General features: G+C 46.5%; 1 protein-coding gene across 1 annotated transcript in view; it reads left to right on the top strand.

Annotated features, from left to right (window-relative positions):
* DTD1 (D-aminoacyl-tRNA deacylase 1) overlaps window positions 1-14,366 on the top strand; it is a 204,022-nt gene extending 189,656 nt beyond the window's left edge. The window contains exon 6 of the mRNA XM_057502692.1: window positions 14,018-14,366. The gene's annotated coding sequence lies outside the window, so the exon portion shown is untranslated. The remainder of the gene's footprint in view (window positions 1-14,017) is intronic.
* Window positions 14,367-20,309: the final 5,943 nt, after the last annotated feature.

Below are 20,309 nucleotides of genomic sequence, written 5' to 3'. Positions count from 1 at the left end.
AATACCCTCTATCATGCTCTTCAATGATTGGATCTCTGACCTGAATTCATTCCTGAGTTCTTGGATGTCTTTCCGTACCTCCGTTAGAATGTTAATGATTTTTATTTTGAACTCCCTTTCAGGAGGAGTCATGAGGTCCATATCATTTAAATCTTTCTCAGGAGTTGTATTAATAAATTTACTCTGTACCAGGTTCCTTTGGCATTTCATGTTTCTATATGGCAACCTCTAGTGTCCAGAAGCTCTATTCTGGAGCTGCTCAGCCCCTGAAGCAATGTCAGGGGTCGCAGGGGAGCGATACTGGTGCCTGTGGGGAGGAAAGAGTTGTTCCCCACCTCCCGGCTGCTGTGCCTGTCTCCACTGCCTGAGCCAGTGGGCCGGTCATACAGGTATATTTTTGTCCCAGGGCAGCTGGATATGGATCCCTGCTTTCCACAAGCAGCCGGAATCCCAGTCTCCCCAGGAACTGTGCTTGTATTAACTTTCCAACCCCATAGTCATGAGAGTCTCATGAAAGCACCATGAAATGTAGGTTTGTGCTCCCAGAGCAGATCTCCAGAGCTAGGTATTCAGCAGTCCCAAGCCTTCCACTCCCTCCCTGCTCTGTTTCTTTTCCTCCCACCAGTGAGCTGGGGTGGAGAAGGGGCTCAGGTCCCGCAGAGCCACAGCTCTGGTACGTTACCCCGTTCAGTGAGGTCTGCTCTTTTCTTCAGGTGTATGAAGTCTGATGCTGTCCTCTTTCCTGTTGCTCTCTCAGGATTAGTTGCACCAATTAAATTTTCTAATTGTATCCAGTTTTAGGAGGAAGCCTCTGTCTCTCCTCTTACGCCACCATCTTTTTACTCTCTTAGCTTCTTTGACCTTTGTTTTCCACAGCTGAACCAAGCTCCATCCTGTCACAGGGCCTTTGCACATGCCATTTCCCTTTTGGATTTATATCCTCTGTTATGTTTTCTGCTAGTTCCTCTCATACTTTAGGTCTCTGCTTAGTTGTTTAAGAGGACTTTGTGAACACCTGGTGTACAGCAGGGTCCCCACCATTCCCACTGTCTTGCCTGAGGGTTTCAGCCCCAGGCAAGTTCACTATGGATTCAGTGAGAATGACGAATGACAATGGAATGTTCTTGGGGTAAAAGGGCTCATACCTGGCTTTATTCTCCCAGTGGTAGGTCGAGCAGGAGAATCACGTCTGTATCCAGCAGTCTGCAGGTCTGTAATTCTCCCTCATCTCCACTGCCCAGAGCCCTGGGAGGAGCTCTTTTTATAGTCACTCAGCCAATAATAGCTTATTGCCTACAGGTGTGGAAGCATTAGCCCAGCAGTAGGCCAATTACATCATAGAGCTGTTTAGATACCGGTGTGGGTCCTGGCCATAGGAATGTCAATTTTCCCAACACCCACCATGCTCTTTTTTCAGAGCACTTGGTTCTTTTCATTACCTAGTGCAGTTGGATTCTTCTTCCTGGTGTGTTGGCTTGATTGCTCTTGGACTCTCCCACTGAACTGCAGGCTTCTCAAAGGCAGGCTCATTTGTCTTGTTCATGGTGTAGCCTTAGTCCCTGGTTCAGCACCCAGGAGTGGGTGAGAGCTCATATCTCTGTTGAGTAAATGAAAAAAAAATAGTTCTCCTATTGAACTATTTTTATAAAGATAAAGCAGTTTTTTATTATGATGTTCTATTAAGATTTTCCCATACATGTATAATTCACATGGATATTTCTATTTGCTCTTTCATCCTTCCAGTTAGCTTTTATTTTTCTAATAAGAGTGGAGGAGAATAATAGCATACTCTGGTGACAAAATGATCTCACCAGACATTTTGCTTTGTGTGGGGAAGTTGGGGTTCCTATGGCCAGGATCCTCACTGAACTTAAACCACCTGATGATGTAACTGGCCTGTTGCTAGGCTACCATTTCCACACCTTTAGGCCATAAGCTACTATTGCGCTATATAGAGAGCTCAGCCCAGTGCTCTGGGTGGAGGCAGAGAAGCTAGTGCTCGACCTACTGCTGGAGAACAGCCAGATAATAAACCCTTTCACCCCAAAGAACATTTTACTGTTATTTTCTTTGGTCAGACTGAATCCATAGTGAACTTGCCCAGGGCTGAAACCCATTGGCAAGACAATTGGTGAAAGTTGGCAGGGTTCACTGTTGTCCAAGGGAAAAGACAGGCTGCCCTTATGGGAGGGGTACTTCAGTGGGTTGCCCCTGTGAATGGGGAGACAGTAGATCATCTCCCAATGCGTATGTGGTCTGAGGTGGCCTGCCTCCTAGAGGACTGAGCCCCAGGACTGGAGGCAAGTGGAGGTGACACCTGAGGCAGTAGGGGTGGCTCTTGGTATAGTAAGCAGATCCTTTGAGAAGCAGAGTGACTGTGAAGCAGCGGGGACTGTGGGTTGGCTGCTTCTCACATTCTTATAAAGGTCTACAGTGGAGACCCAAGAAATGGCAGCACAAGAATGCAAGCTGTAAACTTCAGTAGATTCCCTGAGGAAGGAGATGGCCTTGATCATGGCATCATGACCTTGAGGAGGCAGCACAAGAGTGCCAGCAGCAAGGTGTCATTGGAGACGAGACGGCAGTGCTGCCCGGTGTTCTGAAGGAGGAAGAGGCCATCAGGGAAAAAGACGAACTGATGATAGGCAGAGGTGGCACGAGAACATCAGCTGCGAAGCATTGAGCTGAAGGTAAGAGACCTTCTGAAGACTGAGGTGGCATTGCTGCAAGGCACAGTAGAAAAGGTAAAGGTTGTAGCAGAGGAGGCACTTGGGGGAGGGGAGAGAAAGGTGCCATCAGCCCCAGAAATGGAGGAGCTGGAGAAGGATGAAGAGGTGGTGCTGGAGGCACTGGCACCTCCTGTATTGGAAGCACGCCCAGTGGTTGTAAAGAAAATAAAGACTCAGCAGCTGAAAGTTCCCCAAGGAAAGGAGCAGCCCCCTCCCCAGGTCATGGCGCACTCTATGGTCCACCCCTATACTCAGGCTGAGTTGGTGGATTTGGGCTCCCGGTGTAGGCAGAAGCCCTCTGAGTCAGTATCAGCTTGGCTCCTGCATCTGTGGGACTTAGGGGTGGATGGAATTGTTCTGACAGGATCAGAGATGGGAAAGCTGTCTTCCCTGACAGCGCAGCCTGCCTAGAGGCAGCGATTACAAGATGCACATCAGACCCCAGGGAGTCACTCCCTCTTCAATTGGCTTATGGCTGCACTTTGTGGCCCAATCCAGGTGATCTGTCATCCTCTCCTGTTAGATGGTAGACATATGCTGAACTCCAACAGGTGCTATGAGGGCTAGGCATAAGAAATGCCATCTATAGTCCAGCGAATTATAACCCAGATGAAGAGATTTTCACTACTGGGATGAGAAATATTGTACTTCAAATGACTCCTACATCCCTCTTTGGGTCTCTAGTGGCTATTCTTTCCCCTCACTTAGGGCATCCCATAAGCGAGATGACAAGTACAGTAGCAGACTTAGGAGAGGCAGAAGCCAATGAGAATCCAGTTAGAAATAAGACCTTTTACTCACAGGATGAATCTACAGGTCCCTATGAAGGTTATGAGGACCCAGATGTGGGTTGATTTAATATGGGCAGGAGCAGATGGAAGGAAATTGGTTGGAAAATCCAATAGGATCTTACTAGTGCTATGGCAACAGCTGAAACCAGAGCAGCAGTTCCAGCCAAAGAGTATACTCCTTTGGGGGTAGATGCCCTATTCTACCCCCCAATTAAGACCAAAGAGGCAGAGGTCAGAGACAGAGCCACGAGTCTGGCCTGTGTGTTTGCAAGACTTCTTGCTGGAGAGGGAGCCAACCTCACTTGAGCCCACACAGGAAGGTGATTGGGGAACACAGTTTGACTGAGGGAAAGGTCAAGGTATCTGCCCTGAGGAACCACAGGGGGACCAGAGGCCACATGTTGAAATAGCTATCCATTGGTCCCCAGTGAACATACAACGTGTCCTGGCTCTGGTGGACACAGGGGCTGAATGTTCACTGATTCATGGTAACCCTGAGCGGTTCCCCAGGACCCCCACTATCATAGATGGATATGGGGGTAAGGCTGTCAGAGTGAAAAAAGCCCAAATCCCTTTGGGAATAGGGCATATACCCCCAAAGGAGTATACTGTGTATATATCTCCTATTCCTGAGTATATTTTGGGGCTTGATATCCTGCAGGGTCTATGGTTGCAGGGGAGTTCAGACTGACAGTACGTGTGGTGAAGGCAGTTCTGAGGGGACATGCTAGGCACCCACCCATAGCTTGCCTGTGCCTCGGTGGGTGACTAATACCAAACAATACAAACTGCCTGGAGGGCATAAAGAGATTGGAGAAACTCTCTAAGAGCTGGAAAAGGTGGAAAAGCCCATGCATAGTCCTTTCAATTCCCCAGTGTGGCCTGTAAAAAAGCCAGATGGCTCCTGGAGTATGACTGTGGATTACAGAGAACTGAATAAAGTCATGCCCCCCATGCATGCTGCTGTCCCCTCTATTGCAGCCTTGATGGATACCCTCAGCTGCAAACTAGGAACATACCATTATGTGGTAGATCTTGCTAATGCCTTCTTTTCCATTGACATCGAGCAGAAAAGTCAGGAACAGTTTGCCTTCACATGGAAAGGACGGCAATGGACTTTCACCTTCCTCCCACAGGGATACCTCCTCAGTCCCACCATCTGTCATGGACTTGTAGCCCAGGACTTGGCTACATGGGAGAAACCGCCAATGGTGTGGCTGTACCATTATATTGATGATGTCATGCTCACGTCCGATTTTCATTCAGATATAGAAGGTGCAGCACCTAGACTGCTGCAACATTTACTGGAGAAAGGATGGGCTGCAAACAGCACCAAGGTTCAGGGACCTGGTTTGTCTGTTAAATTCTTGGGGGTCGTCTGGTCGGGTAAGACCAAAGTTATACCAGAAGCAGTTATAGACAAACTCCAGGCCTTTCCTACCCCTACAACCGTAGCATTGCTATAGGAGTTTCTGGGTCTTCTAGGCTACTGGAGAGTGTTTATCCTGCACTTGGCACAAATTCTGAGGCCTTTATTCTGGTTGGTATGAAAGGGCATCAGGTGGGACTGGGATGAGACATGTGCATCTGCCTTTACTACAGCAAAAGGGCAGTCTAGGCCATGCAGGCCTTGAGTGTGATAGACCCATCAAGGCCCTGTGAGCTGGATGTTCATGTCACTGAAGTTGGTTATGCCTGGGGTCTCTGGCAGCGGCTTGAATGAACTTGCCATCCTGTTGCATTCTGGTCACAACTCTGGAAGGGGGCAGAGGTATGATACACTTTGATAGAAAAACTATTGGCTGCCGTGTATCATGCCTTACTGGCTACAGAACCCATCACTGGAATAGCCCTGATAAATGTAATAACCACCTGTTCCATCTTGGGGTGGGTACAAGCCTGGACCCAAAAGCCAAGGAGTGGTGTGGCACAAACACCCACACTAGCCAAGTGGGGTGCTTACCTATAGCAGTGTAGTGCCCTCTCTAGTAGCCCCTTGAGTGAAGAACTCCAATGTTTTTTGGGGCCGGTGACATATACTAGTGAAAATAGGAAGAACTTGCTTTTGAACCATTAGCAGCAGAGAGTCCCTATCAGGAGGCAAGAGCCCCTATACCCGAAGATGCATGGTACAAAGATGGCTGCAGCCGTGGGCAGCCCCCAAAATGTAGGGCCATAGCTTTCCATCCTAAGACTGAGACAATATGGATGGAAGATGGTTAGAGGAAGAGCAGCCAATGGGCAGAGTTGAGGGGTGTATGGCTTGTGATCAGCAAGGAGCTCTCCCCTATAGATGTCTGCACTGACAGCTGGGCTGTCTATTGGGGCCTGACCCTGTGGCTACCAACCTGGTACCATGCCAACAATTGGCTGGTTGGTCACCGACCCCTTTGTGGGCAAGAATTGTAGCAAGACTTATGGGCCTGTGGTCAGACTAAAATAATAATTACAGTATACCATGTGACAGGTCATTTGCCACTGGCATCCCCAGGAAATGATGGAGCAGATAAATTGGCCCAGATACATTGGTTGGAAGGAAAGCCTGCCTCTGATGTAGCCCAATGGCTACATCAGCATTTGTTGCATGCAGGCAAAAGACGATGTGAGCTGTAGCCCATCAGTGGGGTTTGCCTTTGACCTTCAAAGAAGTTAGTAGAGCCCAGCTGGAGTTTGTCATGTGCTCCAAAAGGGACTTACACCGAGTTCCACAGCAACATGGAATAATAGCTTAGGGGCCTATAACCTTCATCAGGTGGCAGGTAGACTATATTGGGCCTCTGCCTGTGTCAGGATATTGGTATGCGATGACTTGTGTGGACATAGCTACTGGACTTCTGGTTGCTTTTCCTACCCATTGTGCAGACCAGCTAGTGACCAAAAGAGGCCTGGAACGTCTCTTTGCTGCCTATGGCTGACCACAGGTGATTGAGAGTGATCAGGGCACCCATTTTACTGGATATACACTGCAAGAATGGGTACGACAGCTGGGATTCAAGTGGAAGTTTCATGTGCCATACAATCCTACCACAACAGGCATGATAGAGAGGCACAATGGCTTGTTAAAATCCAGAACTAAAGTCAGATACCAATAGTCTGTTAAAATCCAGAACTAAAGTCAGATACCAATAGTCAGTCCGCTTATGGATCGTGCTATGGCATTGAATGAGAGACCCTGAAAGAGAGCTCTGAGCCCTGTAGACATGTTAACAGATATGGCTGCCTTCCCTGTACAACTGCAAGTACAAACCAAGGAAGAATCACTGAAGCCAAGGTTTGGCCACCAGAATAACATCTTGCTGCCAGCACCAACTGCACTGAACTCCAGAGACTCCACTGAGTGGACATGGCCTTGGACCTTTCAACGCATGGAGCAACGATGACTGGCTCTCCTGGCACCTTGGGGACAAGGCCTGGAAGCTGGCGTCCTTTGTATTCCTGGAATAACAGCAGAGTGGCCACCAAAGGTTACAGTAGTATGTCTTGAATGGCCAGAACATAAGAGCATCTTACCAGGGAGTTTTGTTTTATCATTGTGGCCGGTGCATGCACCTCCAGTAGCACTGTTTATAGACCCTTTAGTAACCCCCACCGGGAAAGGAGTAAAAGTATGGTATACTAGACCTGGAAGGGACCCCCTTCCTGCTACAGTCCTGTCACAGGACCTCTCTCTTGCATGCATCCTACCTGATGGACAAGATTTACCTATGTTGGTGACATTAAAACATGTGTCCTATTGCCCCTAAAGTCTGGGGATTGGGAACTTCCTCTGGCTTGTGGATTATTATAATTTTTGTTATTAGGAAACTCCTCTAGCTTGAGGATTATTATAATTTTTGTATCAAAATCTTGCTGTATCTTAATTTTTATTATCTCTAAGTTGTTGTTATCCTCTGTTGCTATTGTGGAATCTGGTTACAGTGCTCCAGCTTTCTCTCACAGGGACCATTGCGGAAGATTGAAAGTGTGTAGATTGTAAGGCAAGAATCCTGGAGAGGCAGAGTGTGGGGAAGTTGGGGATCCTATGGCCAGGATCCTCACTGAACTTAAACCACCTGATGATGTAACTGGCCTGTTGCTGGGCTGTAGCTTCCACACCTTTAGGCAATAAGCTATTTTTGCACTATGTAGAGAGCTTGGCCCATTGCTCTGGGCAGAGGCAGAGACGGTAGTGCTCAACCTACCACTGGAGAACAAGCCAGGTAATAAGCCCTTTCACTCCAAGTAACGTTTTGCTGTCAATTTCTTTGGTCACACTGAATCCATAGCGAACTTGCCCAGGGCTGAAACCCATTGGCAAAACACTGTCATGGTGAAGGGTGCTGTGTTTGGCTGGCATTGAGGTACCTGTTTCCAAGGTTGCATTCAGGTGTCTGGATTGAGTGCCTTATGTCACCCCTACAGTGTGTTCAGAAATTCTTCCTGGGGAGGTGCCTGGACACCCCAAATACAACATTTCAAATGAAGGTATGAATGATGTGCCATCTGAGGCTTATAGGGCTGCCTTCTCCTTTTTATTAAATAGGCAAGAAAAGAATCACCTGTTTTCTCAGTCTCTTTTTTCTGTAGGGCAGGGTGAAGTGTTCTCTCCAGCCTTGGAGCTTCATGGACATGGTCATAGAAGTACCCACTAGAGAAATTCTCACGTGTGCTGGGCTGTCAGGGTCAGTTGGAGAGTTGTCAAAAACAGATTCCAAAGTGAAGTTCAGCAGGCATGAGCTGATAGAAGTTCTACAGGTGGGTCTGATTTGGGAATTGCTTCTCTAACCAAGTGGTTCTCCAAGTGGGATCCCCAGACTAGCAGGATCAGGAGCACCTGGGAACTTGTTAAAGTTGCAGATTCTTGGGCTCCACCTCAGAGCTGCTAAATAAAAAACTCGGGGTGTGGCCCAATAGTCTGGGTTTTAGCCAGCTGTCTTGCCAATGAGTTTCAGCCCTGGAAAAGTTCACTGTGGATTCAGTGAGACCGAAAAAATGACAGTCAAAGTTCTTGGGGTGAAAGGATTTATACCCAACTTCATTCCCAAGGTTGCAGGTCAGTCACTAGAATCTCATCCACCTCAGAACAAGTCTGCATGTCTGCATGCAGCAAGCTGATCTTTGTCTCTGGGCCTCTCTGCCCCCCCACCCCCCCACCCTCCCCCCGCCCAGCCTGTCTCAGTCTCTGTCCTTGGTGCTGCCACCACTCCAGTCTCTGCTCTCCTGCTGCTGTTGAGCTGTAGGGAAGTTGCAGTTCCTATGGCCAGGATCCTCACTGAACTTAAACACCTGATGATGTAACTGGCCTGTTCCTAGGCTACTGCTTCCACACCTTTAGGCAATAAGCTATTATTTCACTATATAGAGAGCTCAGCCCAGTGCTCTGGGCAGAGGAAGAGATGCTAGTGCTCGACCTACCACTGGGAGAACAAGCCAGGTAATAAACCCTTTCACCCCAAAGAGCATTTTGCTGTCAATTTCTTTGCTCACATCAAATCCATAGCAAACTTGCCTGGGGCTGAAACCCATTGGCAAGACAGCAGCCCAGAGCACTGGGTGGAACTCTTTATATAGAGTCAATAGCAACATATTGCCCACGTGTGTAGTAAGCTAGCCAACCCTGGCCAGGTGATAATCCTGGCCATAGGAACCTTCACTTTCTCCACACCAGCCTCCCCCTGATGCTGGTGCAGCTAAGTTCTGAGCCCCACTGTTCTCAATTATTGCAAATAGGACACCTGAGTCATATCCACCAGAGTGCCAAGCATCATGTCCTGCCTCTACCAGAAATTCTTGTGGATAAAGTGAAGGTTCCTATGGCAAGGATCCTCACCTGAACCTTAATTACTTGATGATATAACTGGGTTGCTGCTAGGCTACTGCTTCCACACCTGTAGGCAATTAGTTATTATTGACTGAGTCACTATATAAAGAGTTCTTCCCAGAGCTCTGGGTGGAGGCAGAGATGAAGGACGATTACAGACCTGCAGAGAGTTGGATGCAGATGTAATTCTAGTGCTTGACCTATCACCAGGAGAACAAACTGGGTAATAAACCCTTTCATCCTAAGAATGTTCCCTTGTCATTCCTCGATCTCACTGAATCCATAGTGAACTTGCCTGTGGCTGAAACCCATTGGCAAGACAATTGGTGACATTGGCAGGATTCACTGTTGACCAAGGGAAAGAACAGCCTGCCCTTATGGGAGGTGTGCTTCAGCAGGCTGCTGAATGCGAGACAGTTGATTGTCCCCCAATGGGTATGTGGTTTGAGGTAGTATCCTGCCAATGGGTTTCAGCCCTGGGGAAGTACACTGTGGATTCAGTGAGAACAAAGAAATGACAATGGAATGTTTTTGGGGTGAAAGGGTTATACCCAGCTTTATTCCCAAAGTGGCATGTTAATCACTAGAATCCCATTCATTCAGAGTGAGTCTGCATGCAGCAAGCAAGACTCTGCCTGCCTCTCTGCCCTGTAGCCATCTCAGTCTCTGTCCTCAGTGCTGCCACCACTCCAGTCTCATCTCTGCTCTCCTGCAGCCTTGCAGCCATGTCATCGTGTCGCCCAGAGCACTGGATGGAGATCTTTATATAGAGTCAATAACAATGTATTGCCTTCACAGTATGTGTGGTATGTGAACTAGCCAACCAGTGCCAGGTGAGAATCCTGGCAATAGAAGCCTTCACTTTATCCACACCCCACCCCTCCAGGATTCTTGCCTCTCAATCTGTGTCCTCAGTCCTCTGCAATGGTACCTGTGCAGGCAAGCTCAAACATCGTACAATACCCACATTCTCCAGCCTCTCCAGCAGAAAGTCTTGCGGACACACAGACCAATTTATTGCTTTATCTATAGCTTCTGCTTTGTCCTCAGTGGCCAGAACTGCTGCTCTGTTCATCTAATTTCTTTCTGTATGCTCTCGCCTTTTCAAATCAATCCACATCTGGGTCCTCATGATCTTCATGGGGCCCTTTAAATTATTTTATGCTTGAGCCTGAGGATAGAAGCAGAGCATGGAGTACTCCATGACCTGAGGAGGGGGCTGCAACTCTCCTGGAAGAATCCATGGTTGCTGAGTCCTTCGGGCTTTCCACCAGCTTTCAATGAGGTGGGGTTTCAATTGAGGAGGGGCCTCTGGCACCAGCAGGGCCTCCACCCCCACCTGTTTGTCAAACCTCCACTTCATTTCTGGGGCTGATGGCTCCATTACATCCTTCACCTGCCCCACAGTACCTGGCAGCCTGCACTCTCGTGCTGCTGCTTCTCATGCCGCTCCTTCTTGTGCTCCTGGTCCTTCTCTTGCTGCTTTGTCTTGGGCTACCACAACATCCTTTACCATTTCCACAGCACCTCATAGTGATGCTGTTTCAGTCACAAATAAATTTTTTACCTCCTCAACGGCACCTCACAGCTCATGTTTTGTGCTGCCTCTTCTCATGCTTCCTGCAGGAGGGCTTCTTTCTTCCTTATGGCCTTTCTCAATATTGTGAGACAAAACTCCCCACCAAGCCTCATGGGCACTCTGTTTCGCTAAGGAATTCCCTATTTTGCTGAGGGCCAACTTTCCTGCCTCAGGTGTTGCTTTCACCCTTTCCCAGTCTTGGGGTGGGGCCCAGTTCTCTAGGAGGCAAATCATGTAGGACCACATGTCCACTGGGGGACACTTGAATGTCTTCCCATCCATAGGTTCAGCCTGCTGAAACACCCGTCTCATGAGGGCAGCCTGTTCTTTTCCTTGATCAACAATGAATCCTGCTGACTACACCAATTGTCCTGCCAGTGGGTTTCAGCCCTGGGCAAATTCACGATGGATTCAGTGAGACTGAGGAATGAAAATGGAACATTATTGGGGTGAAAGGGTTTATGCCCAACTTTACTCCCATGCTGGCAGGTCAATCACTAGAATCCTGTCCACTCAGAGTATATTTGCATGCAGTAAGCTGGTCTCTGCCTCTGAGTCTCTCTATCGCCCCAGCCAACTCAGTCTTTGTCCTCAGTACTGCCATCACTCCAGTATTGTCTCTGCTCTCCTGCAGCCTTGCAGCTGTGCCACTGTGTTGCCCAGAGCACTGGATAGAGCTCTTTATATAGAGTCAATAACAATGTATTTACCCATATGTGTTTAGTGAGCTAGCCAACCAGGGCCAGGTGAGAATCCTGGCCATAGTAACTTTTACTTTATCGACAGGTGACTTGCCTCCTAGAGGACTGGAGGCAGGTGGAGGTGATACCTGAGGCAGTAGGGGTGGCCCTTGGTATAATAAATAGGTCCTTTGAGAAACAGAGTGCTCATGAGGCAGCAGGGACTGTGGGTTGGCTGCTTCTCACAGTATTAAAAATGCCTACAGATGAGAAGAACATACTTCTGAAAGAGACACAAGAAATGGCAGCATGAGAATGTGAACTGTGAACTGCTGTGGATTCATTGAAGAATGAAATAGCATTGATATTAGAGGAGGCAGCACAAGAACACTGGCTGCGAGGTACCATTGAGGAGGTAAAAAATTTGTTGGTGACTGAAATGGCATAATGACGAGGTACTGTGGAAGCTAGCCTCCTGTGTATTCCTGGAGTAACAACAGAGTAGCCCCCAAAGATTACAGTAGTATATCCTGAATGGCCAGAAGGTAGGAGCAACTTACCAGGGAGTTTTGTTTTATCATTATGGCTGGTGCATGCACCTCCAGCAGCACTATAAATAGATCCCTCAAATAACCCCCATGGGGAGAGAAATAAAGGTATGATATACTAGACCTGGACAGGACCCCCTTCTTGCTACCATCCTATTACAGGACCACTCTCTTGCATGCATCCGAGCTGATGGACAAGATTTGCCTATGTTGGTGTCATTAAAGCATGTGTCTTATTGCCCTTAGGGTCTTTGTGGATTGGGCACACACCCTAGCAAAAAAGCTGCTACTCACTGGGATGCATGGAGCTCTGTATCCGTACCACTACTAAGTGTGAGTCATGAACTCATCTGAGTAGAATTGATTTTGAATACAGCTGAAATAACCTCCTCAGGCTTGAGGATTATTGTAGTTTTTGTTACCTGTATCAAAATCCTGTTGTATCTTAATTTTTGTTATTATCTTTATGTTGTTTTCCTCTGTTGCTGTTGTGGAATCTGGTTACAATGCTCCAGATTTCTTGCACAGGGACCATTGTGGAAGATTGAGAGTGTGTAGATTGTGGGGCGAGAATACTGGATGGTTGGGGTGTGGGTAAAGTGAAGTTTCCTGTGGCCAGGATTCTCACCTGGCCCTGGTTGGCTAGCTCACTACACACGTGTGGGCAATACGTTGCTATTGACTCTATATAAAGAGCTCCGCCCAGTGCTCTGGGCAACACAGTGGCACAGCTGCAAGGCTGCAGGAGAACAGAGATGAGACTGGAGTGGTGGCAGTGCAGAGGAGAGAGACTGAAACGGCTGTGGGGATAGAAAGACTCAGAGGCAGAGACTGGCTTACTGCATGCAGACTTGCTCTGAGTGGATGGAATTCTAGTGATTGACCTGCCAGCATGGGAGTAAAGTTGGGCATAAACCCTTTTTCCCCAAGAACATTCCATTGTTATTCCTCAATCTCACTGAATCCATAGTGAACTTGCCCAGGGTGAAACCCATTGGCAAACACTGAGTTGCCTGAAAGCAAAGAAATAGTGACTGGGCCATGACTGGAATCTGAGGCTTCTAATTCTTGGGCCTCATTTGTTTGTTGGTTCATTCATGCATTCATTCACTTAGCAGTCTATTGTATTAGTTGCTGGGCACACACAGATGAATGTATGAACTGAGCCCTGACCCCATGATGCACAGTCAGCTGAGAAGACAGGCAGACAGTTAAACGGGTAACCAGAGCAGAGTGACAAGTACTTCAGTATAGGTAGGAATGAGGTTCTCAGCAGACAGCTGAGCAAGCCTTCCATAGCATTTGTGGGGTGACATTTGAGGAGAATTTCCAGGGCAGCTTGGTTGGTGGTCTGGAATATGTGGGGGATGCTCAGGCCACAGTGGACAGCATATACAAATGTGTTCCTAGAGAACACATCTGGAGAAACATGCAGTATAATGGGAACATCAAGACGTGGACATAAAGCCCCATTGAAGACCTTGCAAGTCTTTTCCAGCTGAGTTTTCTTATTCATTAGCAGGTCATTCAGTAAAAGCAGGGTGGTGTCCAGAGGGTAATACAAGTACCGTATGCCCTGTACCATTTTGGGTGCTATTCAAGAGGAAGTGGGCTTAGTTTCAGTGTTTTGTCTCTCTCATCTGGGCCAAGCACAGAGGAGGCTTTGCCTTTGTGGTGTAATAAGTTGGTGCCCCTCTGAGGGGGGCCCAGTACAGGAGATGAGAAAAGCTGACGGTGGCCTGGAGCTTGCCGTTTGCAAAAGGTGGAGCAGAAAGAGCAATATGCTTCTGGTCAGAAGCCCCAGGTCTGGCTTCTTGCCCTATGGAAGTTCTTAGAGGTCTGACCTTTGTCAAGCTTTTTGATCTCTGAGTCTCTTTCTTGTCTGTACAGTGGCCATCTCATGAGATTGCCGTGTGACTCGAGGCAATGCTTAAGGATGTTGGGAGCTGTGCCTGACCAGCCAGAGCAGTGAATCATCTCTGATCTCTCACAAGCTGCAACTGAACTCAAGGCCGTTCCTCTATTCTCAGAAAAGTCCGTTGTTATCAGCCGTGTACCTGGAATCCACCTAATTACAAACAGAGCTTCCTTATGCTTTGATGTAGAACACCGCCCCTGCTTCTGGCCTGCCCCCTCCCCTGAGAAGGGAAAGATGAGTATAGCACCTGGCTGAGGTCCGAGAAAGGCAGTATAAAAATAAAGGTGCTGCGCCACATCGGGGCTGCAGCCATTGTCTGTCTATCTGTGTTGTCTGTGTTCTTTGTTCTCTCCTTTCACCTAAAGATGAGTGGCACATTACATCTGGCGCCCAACGTGGGGTGTCCTCTCAGAGTGAGGTTAGAGATAGATTAGAGCTTGCTTGCTTGCTTATGCTGTAATGCTGAATAAATAAAGAGCTTGAGTGAACTATCAGTCCCAGCCTGCCTTTTGTCCTAACCTGCGTGCTGCTGCATGGCACATAAGGATGCATATGGCAAAATGGCAGCTGCTCAGCCATGTTGTGTCTGTAGCAGAGGGGAGGACTTATCATTATGCTGCCTCGCTGCAGCTCTGGGCCCCACTTGGGTTCCAGAATGTGTGGGCTGGGATCAGATCAGGGAGAAAGCATGAAAGAGGCCTGCCAGGTCTCCTAGGCATGATGTTTCAGTTTTGGGGTTACTTTCTGGCACATGTGGATGCCAGTTTTGCTGCTCAACAGAAAAACAGAAATACCATGTGAATGACTGACAGCAAGAAATGTTCTCCTTGCCTTTCTGTTTTCTGAAGATGGGCTGCTTCTAGATAAGGACAGGGAAAGAGGAGGCCTCCCTGCCTGGGGGGAACCCAGAGAGAGCCAAACCAGGCTGTGCTTTGATTGAGAGCAAGTCCTCAGGCATAATATGATCCAATTCCAGCAACCATTTGCCTCTGAATAGAGTGGGGTCATTTCCCCTTACCCACAATATTTCAGATGCCCCTCCCTCCCCCAGATGATGATAACCCATTTTAGTAATACATATTTTAAACTCTAGGGCAACACACTATGATTTCTATAAGAAATTCATTTAAAAAATAAAGACTCCGATAAGTTAAACATAAAGGGATGGAGAAAGATAAGCCATGCTAACACTAATCAGAAGAAAGCTGGAGTAGCTGTGCTAATTTCTGACAGAGAAGACTTCAGAACAAAGAAAATTATGTTGGATAAAGAGGGGCAGTTTATAGTAATAAATGGGTCAATTCTCCAAGAAGACCAGCAATATATGTGTCTAAACAACAGAGCATCAAAATGCTTGAGGCAAAAACTGATAGAGCTAAAAGGAGAAATAGACAAATCCACTGTAATAGTTGGAGACTTCAATATCCCCTTGTCAGTATAATTGATGGATCAAGCAGACAGTAAATCAAAAAGGATAGAGTTGGCCTGAACAGCACTATCAATAAACTTGATCTAACTGACATTTCTAGAACATTCCATCCACCATCAGAAGAATACAGATTTTTCTCAAGCTCACATGGAATATTTACCACGATATACCACATTCCGGATCATGAAACACATTTTCACAACTTTAGAAGATTAGCAATCATGTGAAATTAATTGTTGGACCACAACAGAAACTAGAAATTAATAACAACAAAATATTTAGAAAATCCCCCAATATTTGGAAATTAAACAGCATACTTCTAAAGAATTCAATGGTCAAAGCAGTAGTTTTTGACAAATTTAAAAATATTTTGAACTAAAGAAAATGAACATACAGTTTATTAAGATTCATGGGTTGAAGCAAGAGTAGGGCTTAGAGGGAAATTTATAGCATTAAATGCATATGTTAGAATAGAAGAGAGCTAAAATTAAGAATCTAAGCTTTCATTTTAGGAAATTGAAGGAAGAGTAAAACCTAAGTAGAAGAAAATGAATTTAATATATATTTAGTTCTCCCCCCAAAAGATACTATTAAAAAAAGGTAGCTCCATGCTTGGAGAAGTAATTGTGATAATAATAGTTATTGTGACATCAACAGCATGATTTGCTTACATAGTGCCAGCAGCTGTTCTAAGCAGTTCTCATGTGCTCACACATTTAATACAATAATCCTTTGAGGAAGGTACCTTTAGACTCCTTATTTCACAGATAAGACACTAAGACACAGAGCCATTAGGTAACTTGCCCAAGTGCACATAGCTCCTAGGTGGAGGAGCCACTATTTGAATGAGGCAGCCTGGCTCCAAAAGAGGCAGAACCATTCAGTTCCTATTCTGTCTCTGTCTTCTCTAGAACAATGACCTGTCTTCAATTTATGTGGACTAGGAATATATAAAGGAAAGAAGGGGGAGGCCTAAGATGCCATTACGGGGTGTGCAAGAAATAGAGATGCTTATATGACCCCAGGGAAGCTGTAAATGTCTGAGAATCAATCACACAGGCTAGGAATACTGCCAGCAAATGAATTCTCCACAGCAATTTGCCTGGAGAATGCTACAGGGCTGTGTTCCAGACAGCACAATTATCAATGTCTTAGAAGAATTCAAGCTCATCAAGTGGCTGATTCCACAAAGTTGAAAGGGGAGCCTTGAGTAATGCCAGCATCTAGAGCTCACTTTCGACACAATAAAATTAAACAAGAATATTTGGGTAAAACAAAACCTATAAAATATAGGCTAGGCAGGACCTAGGTGAAGAGCAATTCCTTTGAAGATGAACTTGGGTTTAGTAAACCACAAACTGCAAATGAGTTGTGAGTGTGATGTAGCTGCCAGAACATCTGAGTCTGTCTTCAGCTACACTGACAGGGACCTGGTACATGTGTTACAGGCTCCCAAGCTGGATGTAGCATCAGAATCACTTAAGAATTTCAGATGCCTGGCTCTCCCCAGAGATGTTGACTCCATAGGTTTGGACTGAGAATGTTTAAAAGATCTTGAGGTGTTTGGAATGGCAATGGGATTGAGAACTGCTGGTCTCATGGATATGCAATAGTTGTCCCAGAAATGAAATCAAGGTGTTTCGGAGCATCAAAGTGGAGAGACTATGAGGAGCCAGGCCTTCCAGGATCATCCTGGTTCCTGACACAACCCTGAGGCTAAGCAAGCATTAGTTGTCTCTATCCAAAGATGCCTTCCAAACTGTTACCTCACTTTAGTCTTGGGCCTTCAACAAGCTCTTAACCTTGGTCAGCTCCACATGCCAGAGGGAACTTCCTCAGTTCTGGGATTGCCCAAATTTCATTAGACATACCAAGAGACTGTAGGCTTTGGGGATAATAGTGGTGGCTAGAAAAGTATTTTGAGGTGAGCCTGTTACACAGTAGGTCCTTCCCTCCAGAGATGATGGGTCCCTTCCTGCCTTTCCCTTTGCTTGCTGCCCAGGCATGAGGTATGTACTATAGCCACACAACCTTTGCAGCCTTTCCAGCTCCCATGATGTCCCCCAGCATCTCTCCCTCCTGGCATTCAGACTCTTGTGTAGTTCCCCCTGTCATTGTTCAGGGATGAACTGTGTGATCCATTGAACACAGCAAAAAATGAGGTGGGACAGCAGGATTATGTCAGAAAAGGCACTGCAGCTTCAACCTTGCTTTCTTGGATTGCATGTTCTTGGGGAAGAGAATGCTCAAACAGCCCCTTGGAGAGCCACACAATGAAGGGAACTGAGCATAGAACCATCCTCCAGCTCCGGGTGAGTCTCCCAATGAATGAGGCATCAGCTAGCAACTTTCTGAACTGTCACCACAACCACACACCTCAGACCTTCTTTCTACATGAGGAAAAATAAACCACTAATTTGCCTAAGCTAGGGTTTGGAAAACTATAACCCATGGGCTGGCTGTTTATTTTATGTATGTATGTATTTATTTATTTTTATTTTTATTTTGGTATCATTAATCTACAATTACATGAGCAACATTATAGTTACTAGACTCCCCCCATCATCAAGTCCCCACCACTTACCCCATTACAGTCAGTGTCCATCAGCGTAGTAAGATGCTGTAGAATCACTACTTGTCTTCTCTGTGTTGTACAGCCCTCCCCCTGCCCTGCCCCTATATTATGTCTGCTAATCATAATGCCCCTTTTCCCCCCTTGTCCCTTCCTTCCCACCCATCTTCCCCAGTTCCTTTCCCTTTGGTGACTGTTAGTTAATTCTTGGGTTCTGTGAGTCTGCTGCTGTTCTGTTCCTTCAGTTTTTTTCTTTGTTCTTATACTTCACAGATGAGTGAAATCATTTGATACTTGTCTTTTTAAATAAAGTTTTATTGGAACACAGCCACATTCATTTGTTTACATATTGTTTGTGGCAACTTTCACATTACAGTGGCAGAGATGAGTGGTTGTGACAGAGACTGTGTGGCGCACAGCCTAAAATATTTACTATCTTATCTGGCCCTTTGGGGAAAAGTTTGCCAACCCTTAACCTAAGCCATTGCTTTTTTTTTTTTTCTGCAGCAGAACACAATACTTAAGGGATAAATGGCCCAATACACAAGACCTTTGTTCTTGAAGATGATAGGGAAGCTCATGGAGAATCTTTCAGAAGGACGATCTGACTTTCTAAACTCTGCACTTTCTAAAGGTTTGTTTCATCAACAGCATCGGTCAGGAAACAGAATCCATCTTAGCTGATTTAAGACTTCAGTTTTACAAAGGAAAGGTCGGGTCAAGAGAGCACACACAGGATATTTAGATGAGAGTCCTGCAAAGGTGGGAAGTCATTATCTCCTGCAGACCTGTAGGGGAACAGAATGGAGCCCACTGGGTGTCCTTGAACCCCACTGATAAATTATGATCAAATAATAATTATTGCTCAAGCTACTCCAAGAATTGAGACCCAGTTTGAACCAGCTGTGTCAGAACAAAATTGGGCATGGGACAGTTACCCCGAGGATGCAGAGGACGCATCACTCCTGTGGCGAGTCTGCCACCTGAGCAACTCTGCAAAGTAGCTGTGGCCTCATTTGAAGGTACAATTACTGCCTCTTGATTTTTCATGTATAAACTGATTTTTTTTTATCTCATCACAAATGCCCAAATCATGTTTTAGTCATTTTTTTAACCAGATTTTTAAAGCCATGACTGTTACCTATAACTAAAGGGAAGCTGTGAGTTCTTGTAGCACTTTTCACCTCAAGAGAAGCCCAGAATGTTCAAACTCTCTCCAAAGTGCAAAGTAGTCTCTTTAGAGGTTTTTTGAATTTTATGTTCGTAAGGTCAGAATAAAAGAGGGCTTGAAAAACAGAACCAGACAGATCTCCTCTCATTGCCCTCCCAGGTGTCTGTGGGTCAGAGCCAGATCCTCAAGTGGTCTCAACTGATGGGCGATGCTGACTCTTGTTTAGGGCATATTAATGGTCATTGTACTGGGCAGTAAATGCCAGAGCAGGACCGCTGTCTTCCTTTGTAGGTGCTGAGGCCCAAGCACAACTCTCATCATGGTCCAGATGTTTCCAAAGAGGAGGCCCAGACTCCTTCCTGCAGGATGGCCCCGAGGACTCTGCCTGTGGTGCCAGAGCAGCTTCAGGATGACCACCCTGCTGTGTGCTTGTCAGTACTGTCACTTACTAATCTGGGTTATGGATATTTAACAAATTACCCCAAAACAGCTGCTTAGAACAACCATTTTATTATGCTTAATGTATTCAGTTGGTCAGGAGTTCAGGCAAAACAATCCAGGGGATGACTCATCTCTGCTCCCCAATTTCTAAGGTCTTATCTGGGAAGATTTCAATGCTGGAGATAACATTTGGGGGCTGGAATCATCTAAAGGCTGCTTTGCCCTCATGTCTAGTGCCTGGGATGAGAAAACATGAATGCTAGAATGGCTAGGACTTGAAGACTAGAACACTCATCCACAGCGTCTCCCCGTGGCCGGGCCTCCTCCCAGCATGGCAGTTGGACTTAGGTGAGCTTCTTACAGGGCCGCTCAGATTTCAAGTGCTGGTGTTCCAGGGGGGAAGACGCATGGCCTTTCTTTGGATCCAGCCTTGGAAGTCACACAGCATCATTTCTGCTGCCACCTATTGCTGTGAGCAGTCACAGCCCACTCAGATTCAAAGGAAGGGAAAGGAAAGAAAGGAAAGTAGTCCCCCTAGCCCCCTCTCCATGAAGGGAATATCAAAGAATTTGAGAGCCATGTTTTAAAACCACTATACTTGGAAATGGGTGAGCAGTTTCTTTTGCTTGCTAGAAAGGTCATAAACTTAAT

Source organism: Manis pentadactyla, chromosome 5 (assembly GCF_030020395.1).
Source record: "Manis pentadactyla isolate mManPen7 chromosome 5, mManPen7.hap1, whole genome shotgun sequence".
In the NCBI taxonomy this organism is placed as follows: Eukaryota; Metazoa; Chordata; class Mammalia; order Pholidota; family Manidae; genus Manis; species Manis pentadactyla.
The sequence above is the reverse complement of the archived record's forward strand: the minus strand, read 5'-3'. Positions and strand labels throughout refer to the sequence as shown.